Consider the following 13228-nt stretch of genomic DNA (forward strand, 5'->3'; position numbering starts at 1 on the left):
GAATAGTCAAGTCTAGAGGTAACAAAGGCATGGATGAGGGTTTCAGCAGCGGATGAACTGAGGCAAGGGCGGAGACGGGCGATGTTACGGAGGTGGAAGTAGGCGGTCTTTGTCATGCTGCGGATATGTGGTCGGAAGCTCATTTCAGGGTCAAATATGACACCAAGGTTGCGAACAGTGTGGTTCAGCCTCAGACAGATGTTCGGGAGAGGGATGCAGTCAGTGGCTAGGGAACGGAGTTTGTGGCGGGGACTGAAAACAATGGCTTCAGTCTTCCCAATATTTAATTGGGGAAAATTTTTGCTCATCCAGAATTGTATGTTGGACAAGCAGTCTGACAATTTAAGAGACTGCGGAGGGGTCGAGAGAAGAGGTAGTGAGGTAGAGCTGGGTGTCGTCAGCGCACATGTGGAAACGGACGCTGTGTTTTTGGATGATGTCACCGAGGGTCAACATGTGGATGAGAAATAGGAGGGATCCAAGGATAGATCCTTGGGGGACACCGGAGGTAACGATGCGGGAGCGGGAGGAGAAGCAATGAAGTAATGACCATAGTGCTGCGGCTCAGTGGGTAGCACGTTTGCCTGGCTGAATCAGAAGGTCGTGGGTTCAAGTCCCACTCCAGAGGCTTGAGCGCAAAAATCCAGGCTGACACTCCCAGTGCAGTGCTGAGGGAGTGCCGCACTGTCGGAGGTGCCGTCTTTCAGATGAGACATTAAACCGAGGCCCCGTCTGCTCTCTCGGGTGGACGTAAAAAAGATCCCATGACACTATTTTGAAGAAGAGCAGGGGAGTTCGCCCAGGTGTCCTGGGCCGTTATTTATCAACAGCACTAAAAACAGATTATCTGGTCATCATCACATTGCTGTTTCTTTCTTCCCTCCCACATGGCAGCTGTCTTTCATTCTGCCAGCGCAATTCACACCCCATCTAGAGCCAGCCTTTGTTTCTTAACCTGTCCCATTACCATCTCCTCTCGCCTTGAATATCTCTTAATGTCTCTTTACTTCTCCTGCCTTACAGCCTATCACAGACCTTCCCTTTTGTTCTTTCATCCCCTCCCCCATTTCCCAGCCCCTAAACTTGCTTTAAAATCTGTTCCTTTTCCTGCTTTTTTTTCCAGTTCTGACGAAGGGCCATCGACCTGAAACGTTAACTCTGTTTCTCTCTCCACGGATGCTGCCCTGGCCTGCTGAGTTTTTCCAGCGTTTTCTGTTGTTATTTCAGATTTCCAGCATCCGCAGTATTTTGCTATTGTATCACATTGCTGTTTGTGGGCGCTTGCTGTGCGCAAATCGGCTGCCACGTTTCTCTACATTACAACAGCGACTACACTTCAAAAAGAAGTACTTCATTGGCTGTAAAGCGCTTTGGGACGTCCAGTGGTCGTGAAAGGCACTACATAAATACGGTCATTCTTTTCTTTTTACCAACAGTAACTCAAGTTCACGGCCCCTCATGATATGAGGATTTGTGAGTTTCTTTGCTCTTTCCAAAAGTCTGCCAAACAAATTGGAGATTGAATGCACAAATATTTATTCCAGCGATTAACAACTGTTCGATTCTGAAGTGCCCAGTCAGACAAGACATCTTACTAACATACCTGGTTAGCTACAGCTCCATTTTATTTTTTGCTTTCCCTTCAGCCAACAAAGTTTATCAAGAATGGATCTTTTTCCTCAATCAAATGGTTGAAAGTTCAGTTTAAAAAAAATTCTCTTCTGAACCATTTGTGAGGTTAAGGGCAATCGCAACTGTGCCAACAAGAGCAGGTCAGAGGCTGGGTATTCTGCGGCGAGTGTCTCACCTCCTGACTCCCCAAAGCCTTTCCACCATCTACAAGGCACAAGTCAGGAGTGTGATGGGTTACTCTCCACTTGCCTGGATGAGTGCAGCTCCAACAACACTCAAGAAGCTCGACACCATCCAGGACAAAGCAGCCCGCTTAATCGGCACCCCATCCACCACCTTAAACAGTCACGCCCTCCACCACCGGTGCACCGTGGCTGCAGTGTGTACCATCTACAAGATGCACTGCAGCAACTCGCCAAGGCTTCTTCGGCAGCACCTCCCAAGCCCGCAACCTCTACCACCTAGAAGGACAAGGGCAGCAGACGCATGGGAACACCACCACCTCCAAGTCCTGCTCCAAGTCACACATCATCCTGACTTAGAAGTATATCGCCGATCCTTCATCGTCTCTGGGTCAAACTCCTGGAACTCCCTCCCTAACAGCACTGGGAGTACCTTCACCACATGGACTGCAGCAGCTATAATACCCATTATCTTCAGCTTCTGTAGCAGCCTTTCATGTGGAACTTTATTAGGAGCCTTCTGGAAGTCTGGGTATACTCTATTATAAGGCTATAAAATGTTCGTATGGGCTGTCACTTCATCAACATAGCGAAGGTGATTGGTCAGGCAGGATTCTGAAAACGTGTTGCCTGCCACTTACTCGGCTATTTTCTCAAGTTTGTGTCCAATGACCAATTCAGTTATTTTGATAGTTACTGATGTTCCCACATTACAACAGTGACTACACTTCAAAAAGTCTGGGCAGCATCTGGGACAGTCTGGGACAGGGTCTGGGACAGTCTGGGTCTTGGACAGTCTGGGACAGGGTCTGGGACATTCTGGGTCTGGGATGGTCTGGGTCTTGGACAGTCTGGGACAGGGTCTGGGACATTCTGGGACTAGGCACAGTCTGGGTCTGGGTCTGGCACAGTCTGGCACAGTCTGGGTCTGGGCACAGTCTGTGACTGGGTCTGGGTCTGGGCACAGTCTGGGACTGGGTCTGGGTCTGGGCACAGTCTGAGCCTGGGCACAGTCTGGGCTGTAAAGCGCTTTGGGACATCTGGTGGTCGTGAAAGGTGCTATATAAAAAGTCTTTCTTTTCTTTCTTTAAGACCTGAGTTTGTTTTATCACCTTTCTTGAAACTAGTTACCACATTTCCAATTCAGTCACTCGTCTCACTTAGCATCTTTGGCGTATAGTGTGTGACATGAATCTTGTCAGTCATGTGGAAATAACTTATGTAATAATACTGGGTGGCCTGCTGGTGGCGCTGTCCAGGGAGAGTATAAATACTCGGGCATGGGCCCAGCTTGCTCAGGACATTCTTTAACAGGAACTAGTGAAGGACATAACTAGATCTCCATGTTGAAAAACAGTTGATTAAAGCTTTGTTTAACGCTTAGACCAAGTGCCTAGTAGTTTTCTTACATCAATGTTCATCCTTGTAGAATTATTAATTTTGCTTCCTTCTGGCTAAATCAGACTATTTGCAGCCTTGGCATTCTATTCATACCTGAGTTGAGCTTCCAACCCCTTATCGTCTCCGCCATCAAGACCATCTACATCCACCTCTGTAACGTTGCCCATCTCTGCCATTACCTCAGCCCATCTACTGCTGAGACTCCCGTCCATGCTTTTGTCAGACTCGACTATTTCAATGCTCTCCTGTCTGGGCTCCAAGACTCCATCCTTTATAAATTTCAGCTCATCCAAGACTCTGCTGACCTCCATATCCTATCCTGCAGCAGGACCCACTCACCCATCGCCCCCGCCCTTGCTGACCTCCATTGCCTTTCGGTCTTCCAATGCCTTAAAGATAAAAATTCTCAGATTGGTGTTTAGAAACATAGAAGATAGTAGCAGGAGTAGGCCATTCGGCCCCTCGAGCCTGCTCCGCCATTTAATGAGATCATGGCTGATCATCCAAATTCAGTACCCTGTCCCTGCTTTCTCCCCATATCCCTTGATCCCTTTAGCCTTAACATAAATACATTCATGTGTGAGCCCCTCCCTATCTCTGTAACCTTCTCCGGACCTGCATTCGCCGCCCCCCCACCCCACCCCCATCTCTCTGTTATTCTGATCCCCTGAGTTTTGTGCACAACCCTTCCTTTTCCCCATCATTGGCGGCCGTGCGTTCAGCTGCCCGGGACCCACACTCTGGAATTCCTTCCCTGAACTCCTCCACCTCTCTATCTTCCTCTCCTCCTTTTAAGACCTTGCTGAAACCCTACCCCTTTGAGCAAGTTTTTTTGGTACCCCTCCTAACATCTACTTTGGCTTGGCGTCCATTTCTTTTGACTACGGCTCTGTGAAGCACTTTGGGACATTTTGTAAGTTAAAGGAGCTGTATAAAACAGTGTCGTTTGATGCTTTAAAATGACATCAAAGCCATTAAGTTTAGGTGTGGAAGCACCTATGAAAGAGAATCTGTTACCAGTGTCTCCTCTGCACTGACTGCTCCCAGGAAGTAATTATTTAATATGTTAAATATTTGAGTTCATCCTGTCTATATAAGGTTGGGTAAAGTCCACCAGTTCTGGTTTGCTCTTTGACCCCTCTAACCGCCTCTTTAACATTATTGTAGGTTCCTCTTTCTACCCAATAGTTTTTCTCACCTTTCTCCCTAAAGGCTTGGTAGGATTTTTTTTAAACTAATTTATCTGTACTGTTTTATGAATCCATAGCAGATCATATTTGTTTACCCAGCATTTCCTACTTCTTGGTATGACTTAAAAGATATTTCATTTGTACCCAACTGAGACTTTCTTGAGTGTTCTGTCACCCCACCCCGGTCAATCATTATAAATTCTTCCCTCATTCCCTTGAAGTTGTCTCTTTTAAAGTTGTAGAATTGGTTTGAGATATTGGTTTATCCCAGATTATGTCAAATTTAAACATACTATGATTGGTGCCACTTACATCCATTCCAAGAATGCAGTCTGGTCACTTGTCATTACCAGGTAGAAGTACGGGTCACCTCTAGTTGCAAGCCTAACACGCGAGATCAGAAAGCAGTCACGCATTATTACATTTGTCAGTTCAGATTCTGGATTATTTGGAAATTCCCGGTGTGTATTAAGATGGTTAAAGTCCACCCTTGCTATGACCTTTCTGTTTGCACATACTGTCCTTATCTTTTCATGAAGTAACCCTTCCCCGTTGTTTTGATCTGGTGATCTACCACAAACCTTTAGCTTTACCGCTGCTTCATTTGTGCCACCATCGCCAGCCGAACAATCTCGTTGGTAATTTTATCAGATTGGCCTGACAAAGATAACAGATTTGTTTACTGAACTAGCGCTGAATGTATAATCATACTAAATGAATGTTGAATGGAATGTCCTGGTACTGAGTAATAAAATAACTTCTTCAGTTTCCTTAATTGCTGTGTAAAAAGTGAATGTAAAGGTTACCCTTTCTCATTCCTAAGTGCTATTAACTAGCTTTTAGTAGTAGTAGTAACGAGTGAAATATTAGAATTTGAAATGAGCAGTCGAAAATTAGTTGTTAACTGCATTTTCCCACTAATTATAAGTAATGTAATTTGTGATCTTTAGAGAGAGGTGCACCTAGCTCCCAATAGAAATATAGAAACATAGAAACAGAGAAGATAGGAGCAGGAGTAGGCCATTCGGCCCCTCGAGCCTGCTCCGCCATTCAATAAGATCATGGCTGATCATCCAAACTCAGTACCCTGTCCCTGCCTTCTCCCCATATCCCTTGATCCCTTTAGCCTTAAGAAATATATCTAACTCCTTCTTGAATATATTTAATGAATTGGCCTCCACTGCCTTCTGTGGTAGAGAATTCCACAGGTTCACCACTCTCTGGGTGAAGAAATTCCTCCTCATCTCAGTCCTAAATGGCTTACCCCTTATCCTTAGACTGTGACCCCTGGTTCTGGACTCCCCGGCCATCAGGAACATCCTTCCTGCATCTAGTCTGTCTAGTCCTGTTAGAATGGCTTACTGAGTTTATCCAGTGAGTAGGGGGAAATCAGCCAGTGTTTCTACTCCTGACTGCTATCCAGCAAGCTCTGTTGGGAGTGAGCATCATGTCAACATTGAGACAGGACATCTGGTGAAGCAGGCTCTGATGCTCCCTGTGGTTCAATAGTCTGCAGATACCCACTGGCAAGCCTCATACTTGAATGATGACCTCTTTTGATCCCTGGAGACTCCAGGACAATCCTGGAGGGTTGGAAACCCTGCTCTTGGGTGAGATAGTGGAAGGGAATGGGCACCTATAGAACCAGCCTGAGCGAGCAGACGGGGCCTCGGTTTAATGTCTCATCCGAAAGACGGCATCGCCGACAGTGCAGCACTCCCTCAGTACTGCACAAATGTGATCAACGAAAATGAAAAGAACACAATTTGTTTAATTTCCACTGTGATTTTTTTCTCATGGGTTGCTCGCAGCAGTGTCCAGGTGATTAGTCTTTGTTTCCTGGAGGCTCCTGGAGGATTAGCAGCCCTACTCTTGGGTGAGATAATGGAAGGGAATGGGCACCTATAGAACCAGCCAAAAGGCAACATTCCCAAGACAGTAGGGGGTATAATATGCTGCTGTAATTCTACCCTCTTGAGCATCCCTGATTATAATCGCTCCACCATTGGTGGCCGTGCCTTCTGTTGCCTGGGCCCTAAGCTCTGGAATTCCCTCCCTAAACCTGTCTGCCTCGCTCTCTTTCCTCTTTTAAAACCTACCTCCTTGACCAAGCTTTTGGTCACCTGCCCTAATTTCTCCTGATGTGGCTCGGTGCCAAATTTTTTGTCTTATAACACTCCTGTGGAAGGGCCTTGGGACGTTTTACTACGTTAAAGGCGCTATATAAATACAAGTTGTTGTTGTATATGTAGCCAAGTGGGAAAATGCAGTGAATATTTAAGTCCACTAGATGGCGCGGTTCATTTTCCCCTTTTAGAATTTGAAAAAAGGAGAAAAGGGTTATGGGAAGGGCCATGTGATGCCAAAGGAACCTCCCCTTTTTTCACAGCCTCCATTTTCTAGATCCAGCGTGAGGGGTGTGCTCTGAGGAGAGTTGGGGTGAATATGACTTTTGAAATGAACTTAGTCTGCGTAAAGTACAACTAAAACAGCATTTAGTGCAGCCAGACATAGTATTAAAGTGATATTGTTTCCCAAATCACTCGATATCACGGGGATGCTTGTAGATTGTCCCACCATGTGCTGGTGTTAACCTTTGTTAAAATTGTTGTTGAGTCCTTGGGGCTACGTTTCGAACGAGTTTAATACTTTCTGTTTGCTTGTAAGAGGTAACAAGTGATAACGGGACATACGAATGTATGGTATGATATGTTTTGTTTTGTATAATGATTTGTGGTTTACCTCATGTTCTGTTTTACAGCAAGCCACTGCCGTATTTTGTCGACTGTGTTTTATGTATTTACAATTTCATCCTAAACCTAGACCCAAGTTATTAATACAGAATAAAAAACCCCAAAAACGAAAGTTCGTGTCCTGTGCTGCTCCATTTCGCCAGGCTACATATAGAACCAGCCAAAAGTCAACATCTCCAAGACAGTAGTGGGGGAGGAAGGCTGTTCTATTAAGTTATTTTTTTCGTCTTAAAATGCTCCTCTGCAGCGCCTTGGGACATTTTACTACGTTAAAGGCGCTATATAAATACAGGTTGTTGTTGTTATCACAAGCAGAAGGTAGCACCTTGCCAATAGCAAAGATGGCGACCCGCAATTGGCGGCCTCCCCTCAAAATAATGCATTTTTGCCCTAAAGTAAGATGGCGCCGAAGGGATTTCCGGTTCCGTGGCCGATGAGCATGTGAGGGGAATCACAAGTCTCCGCCCCGCTCCCCACCCAAGCCCGGTGATTGGCTGCTCGGCGGCATGACCTGGCCGCCGATTGGGTGCGGCGGCCGTCAGTCAGTCAGTCAGGACAGGACAGGCAGCCGGTGGGCGGGGCCTGGGGTGAGGAACGCGAGAAGCGGATTGAAGGTAAAGATTTTTTTTAGGAATGTCCTTGCGGGGCAAGAGGAGGATTGGGGCCTAGGCATGGGGCCAAAAGGGAGTGGTGGTCGAATGTTGCCGTGGCAACCACAGGCAGTGGGCTGAAAGCAAAAGGGAAGCCGTGCTAAAAAAGAAAGACTTGCATTTCTATAGCGCCTTTTACCACCACCTCAGGACCTACCAAAGTGCTTTACAGCCATTGAAGTAGTTTTTTTATAAAGTGTAGTCACTGTTGTAATGTGGGAAACGCGGCAGCCAATTTGCGTACAGCAAGCTCCCACAAACAGCAATGTGATAATGACCAGATCATCTGTTTTTTAGATATTGGTTGAGGGATAAATATTGGTCCCAGGTCACCGGGGAGAACTCCCCCTGCTCATCTTCGCAGTAGTGCCTGTGGGATCTTTTACGTCCACCTGAGAGGACACACGCCTTGGTTTAACGTCTCATCTGAAAGGGTCTCAATAGTTGGAGAATTCCTCCCCTCTTCCCCCTGCTGTTACAAAGTTTGCCGACTCCTCTGTGCTGGTACGGACTTGCCGTTGCTGGGCGCCCTCCTCTCCCTTGCATTACAACAATGACTACACTTCAAATGTACTTCCATTGGCTGTAAAGCGCTTTTGGACATCCTTATCTATCTAATCGTAGCCAGCGAATCACCTGCAATGGCTTTTCTTCCCACTCCCGCACCGTTACCTCGTGTCCCCCAAGGATCTATCCTTGGCCTCCTCCTATTTCGCATCTACATGCCGCCCCTTGGCGACATCATCCGAAAACACAGCGTCAGTTTCTACATGTACGCCGGCGACACTCAGCTCTACCTCACCACCACTTCTCTCGACCCCTCCACAGTCTCTAAATTGTCAGACTGCTTGTCCGACATCCAGTACTGGATGAGCAGAAATTTGTTCCAACTAAATATTGGGAAGCCTGCTAATGCTTCATGTGTGGGAGAGTGTCACAAAAGCAGAGCTAAATACCTTGCAGAGCATCAACTGAGCAATATTAACCAGGGGTTGCAGGTTATGTACCTTTGAGTGTCACTGCACATATTAGAACTTGACCCGTGTGGACTTAGCACTCCCATTTTGGCCAGTTCCGGTATTTGGGGTTGGCAAATGAGAGGTAACTCTATTAGGGCTGGGTGAAATAAGGTTTCGAACATTTTTTAATATGCTAACAGCTGACATCTTTCCAATCGCAGAGTCTGTATCACTCAGCCTAATCCTCGCTCACAATGGCATTCTGAAACAGCACAGAGTACCGTCTTTGCCAAGAGAGAGCCCAGTACTATTAAAATTAAATGACGCAATAACCTTCCTGATTTATATTATACTATACTGAAATACAGTTATAAAGCATAGGTTCAAAATCCTCTGACCAACAGCAACTGGCATTTATATAGTGCCTTTAATGTAGTAAAACGTCCCAAAGTACTTAACATAAGAAATAGGAGCAGCAGTAGGCCATTCGGCCCTTCGAGCCTGCTCTGCCATTCAATAAGATCATGGCTGATCTTCAGCCTCAACTCCACTTTCCCGCCCAATCCCCATATCCCTTGATTCCCATAGAGTCCAAAAATCTATCGATCCCTGTCTTGAATATACTCAAGATGACTGAGCCTCCACAGCCCACTGGGGTAGAGAATTCCAAAGATTCACCACCCTCTGAGTGAAGAGACTTCTCCTCATCTCAGTCCTAAATGGCCGACCCCTTATTCTCCCAGCATCTACCCTGTCAAGCTCCTTGAACCCTTCAGTTGGATTACTGTAATTCACTGCAAACCACCCAGTATTTTAGTTTGATTTTGTAAAAGGGAATAAAACAAATGAATTGAATGGAATTTGGGAAAACAGAATTTATATGCAAAATGCATGTACTTCATGTATTTGCACTACAAGGGTCTGTCAGTGAACCGTATACAGATTGAAAGATTGGAATGCGTTAGATCATTTTTGCATGTGTTTAGGATAAAAATTATGTCCTTCTGTCTGTTTTTCTCATGTCAAGACCCATTTTGCAACCAAGGAGATGGGCGGGTAATCTCTTCACGGAGCTGCAAGTCTCCCATTGACTTGGCAGCTCCTCCGACATGCCTGAGACATTACACTTACTATATGGTGCACTCTGGGTGTAGACTCATGACTCTCCATCCTCACATGTCTTTGACGTATAGTAGAAAAACGCACATTGTACTGAGAGTGGGGGGGGAGAAAACCGTGTGTTTTTAATCTATGTGTTGCAGTACGGATACGGTAGTGTAGTGGTTATGTTATTGGGCGAGCAATCTCCGAGGCCTGGACTAATAATCCAGAGAACGTGAGTTCAGCTCCCATTGTGGCGTGTTTGCGAATTTGAATTCAGTTTAATAAAAATCTGTGAACTGACCAGGAAGCTGTCGGATTGTTGTAAAACCCCAACTGGTTCACGAAATCATTCATTCATTCAGAAAGACTTGCATTTATAGAGCGCCTTTCACGACCACCAAATCACTTTACAGCCAATGAAGTACAGGAAAGTCTCGATTTACCGGCACTTAAATAACCGGAAATCTCTATTAACCGGCAAAATTCAGGAGTAGGTTCAGGTAAGTTTTACTTACTATTAGTGGCCGTTCCTGGATCTGTGGCCGGGGTTCCTGCACCTGTTGCTATGCAACAGGGACGCCCGGATCTTGTGGCCGGAGTTCCTGCACCTGTTGCTATGCAACAGGGACGCCTGGATCTGTGGCCGTGTACGGGGCTCTTGTACCTTTTACTATACCTCTCTGTAATCCGGACTTTTTGATAAACCGGCACCACGCCGGTCCCGTCGGTGCCGGATAAAAAAGAGTTTCCTGTACTTTTTGAAGTGTAATCACTGTTGTGATATAGGAAACGTGGCAGCCAATTAGCGCACAGTTAACTCCCACAAGCAGCAATGTGACCAGATAATCTGTTTTAGTGATGTTGATTGAGGGATAAATATTGGGCCAGGACACCGGGGAGAACTCCCCTGCTCTTCTTCAAAATAGTGCCGCGGGATCTTTTATGTCCACCTGAGAGGGCAGACGGGGCTTTGGTTTAACGTCTCATCCAGAAGACCGCACAGCACTCCCTCAATACTGTACTACAGTGTCAGCCCAAATTTCTTTGTACTCCAATCTCTGGAGTGGGATTGAACCCACAACCTTCTGACTTAGAGGCGAGCGTGCTGCCCACTGAGCCACTGGCTCACTCAAGGGAAGGAAACCTGCCGTCCTTACCTGGTCTTGGCCTATATGTGACTGCAGTCCCACACCAACATGGTTGACTCTTGACTGCCCTAGCAAGCCACTAGGTTGTACAAGGGAGACTCGGAATGGGCAATAAATGCCCGCCTTGCCAGCGACGCCCACATCTCAAGAATGACTAAAACAAATATATAGATAGACATTGGAGTGCTCTGATTTAGAATGTGCTTGGCTCTGAGAGATTATCTACAATGTGTAATCATGTGTAATCTTGTGAGTATAATGGAATTAAAAATTATTTAAAATCTTTAACACCAATGTAGCAGGGCGTCGCTGCAAATTGGATTTCGCTAAATCGGATTTCGCTAAATCGGATTTCCATTCGCACTCACTGACTCAGTGCCTAGCATCTTGCGCCTGCTCGGTGTAATCTTGAAGCAAGTAGTGAATGATGTAATAAAGCTCACTACACACTTGGTTTGAGTATAAAGCAAGGCTTTAATCAACTTGTTTCAGAACATGGAGGTCTAGTTGTACTTCACTAGTTCCTTGTCTTACAAAATGTCCCTGAGCAAGCTGGGCCCACGCCCGAGTATTTATACTCCTTGGACGGCGCCACCAGCTGGCCGTCCAGTGTTACTTCATGAGTAGTTTCTTGATGAATGATGAGATTTATAACAGTGAATATATGATAACAAAAGAAAAATACCTTGGATGCTGGATATCTGAGATAAAAACAGAGAAAGCTGGAAGCACTCCGCAGGTCAGGCAACATCTGTGGAGAGAGAAAGCAAGTTAACTTTTCAGGTCGATGACCTTTCATCAGATATGACTCTGATGAAAAGCTCACCGACCTGAAACGTTAACTCTGTTTCTCTCTCCACAGATGCTGCCTGACCTGCTGAGTGCTTCCAGCTTTCTCTGTTTTTATTATTAGTGAATATGTGACGTAGTGACACAGGACAAAGCAGCACCAGTGCCACACTCACTTGAGGTGGGTGGGGGTGAGCAGGGCACTGTTCTAGTGCCCCCCCCCCCCATGCCACTGAGTGTAAAATCTTGGGTGCACTGTTGGGAGGGAGTCACCAACTGAAGGGTGGGTCACCGTCACCGTGGAGGGGTGGGGTGGGGGGTGAAATCACATTCAAACTGCTGTGGTGCCTCTCCAAGATCAGCGAGGCATTGCTGGAGCCTGTGGCAGGGTGCTTTTGACCCGTTCAGCCCCTGGATGCAGTAATGGACTAGTAATCCAGAGGCCTGGACTAAAGATCCAGAGACATGAGTTCAGATCCCACCCTGGCAGCTGGGGAATTTAAATTCAGTTAATTAAATTAATCTGGAATTTAAATAAAAAAGCTAGTATCAGTAATGGTGACCGTGAAACTACTGGATTGTCGTAAAAACCCATCTGGTTCACTAATGTCCTTTTAGGGAAGGAAATCTACCACCCTTACCCGGTCTGGCCTATATGTGACTCCAGACCCACAGCAATGTGGTTGAGTCTTAACTGCCCTCTGAAATGGTAACTTCTCAAGGGCAATTGGGGATGGGCAATAAATGCTGGCCTTGCCAGCGACGCCCACACCCTGAGAATACATAAGAACATAAGAAATAGGAGCAGGAATCGGCCACTTGGCCCTCGAGCCTGCTCCGCCATTCAATAAGATCATGGCTGATCTTGGGCTCAAAGCCACTTCCCTGCCCGCTCCCCATAACCCTTCACTCCCTTATCTTGCAAAAATCTGTCTATCTCCACCTTAAATGTATTTAATGACCCAGCCTCCACAGCTCTCTGGGGCAGCGAATTCCATAGATTTACGACCCTCTGAGAGAAGAAATTCCTCCTCATCTCTGTTCTAAAAGGGCGACCCTTTATTCTGAGACTGTGCCCCCGCGTTCTAGATTTCCCCACGAGGGGAAACATCCTCTCTGCATCTACCTTGTCCAGCCCCCTCATATATTTCAATAAGATCACCTCTCATTCTTCTAAACTCCAATGAGTATAGGCCCAACCTGCTCAACCTTTCTTCAAAAGACAACCCTCTCTTAGGAATCAACCGTGTGAATACTCAGAAAATAGAATGGAGGATACACTGTGGGAGACGATAGAGTATGAGATTTAGTTCAATAAGCCAGACCCCGGCTTGCTCACGATTATAAAGAAAGAAAAAAACTGGAAATCTGAAGCAGAATTATAAAGTGCTTGCAATACACAGCAGTGGAGAGAAAACAC

At 46.1% G+C, this 13228-nt stretch overlaps 1 protein-coding gene across 3 annotated transcripts in view; it reads left to right on the forward strand.

Annotated features, from left to right (window-relative positions):
- The first annotated feature begins 6762 nt into the window (after window positions 1–6762).
- Window positions 6763–13228, forward strand: part of pla2g6 (phospholipase A2, group VI (cytosolic, calcium-independent)) — an 85029-nt gene continuing 78563 nt past the window's right edge. For 2 of the 3 annotated variants that reach the window (XM_085969646.1, XM_085969648.1), the window contains exon 1: window positions 7701–7772. The gene's annotated coding sequence lies outside the window, so the exon portion shown is untranslated. Of the gene's footprint in view, window positions 6845–7700; window positions 7773–13228 lie in introns of those variants that run through there. The other variant, XM_085969647.1, reaches the window with a different exon arrangement.

The sequence above is a fragment of the Somniosus microcephalus genome, chromosome 28 (assembly GCF_052327205.1).
Source record: "Somniosus microcephalus isolate GS21.2 chromosome 28, FLI_Smic_1.0, whole genome shotgun sequence".
Lineage (NCBI taxonomy): Eukaryota > Metazoa > Chordata > Chondrichthyes > Squaliformes > Somniosidae > Somniosus > Somniosus microcephalus.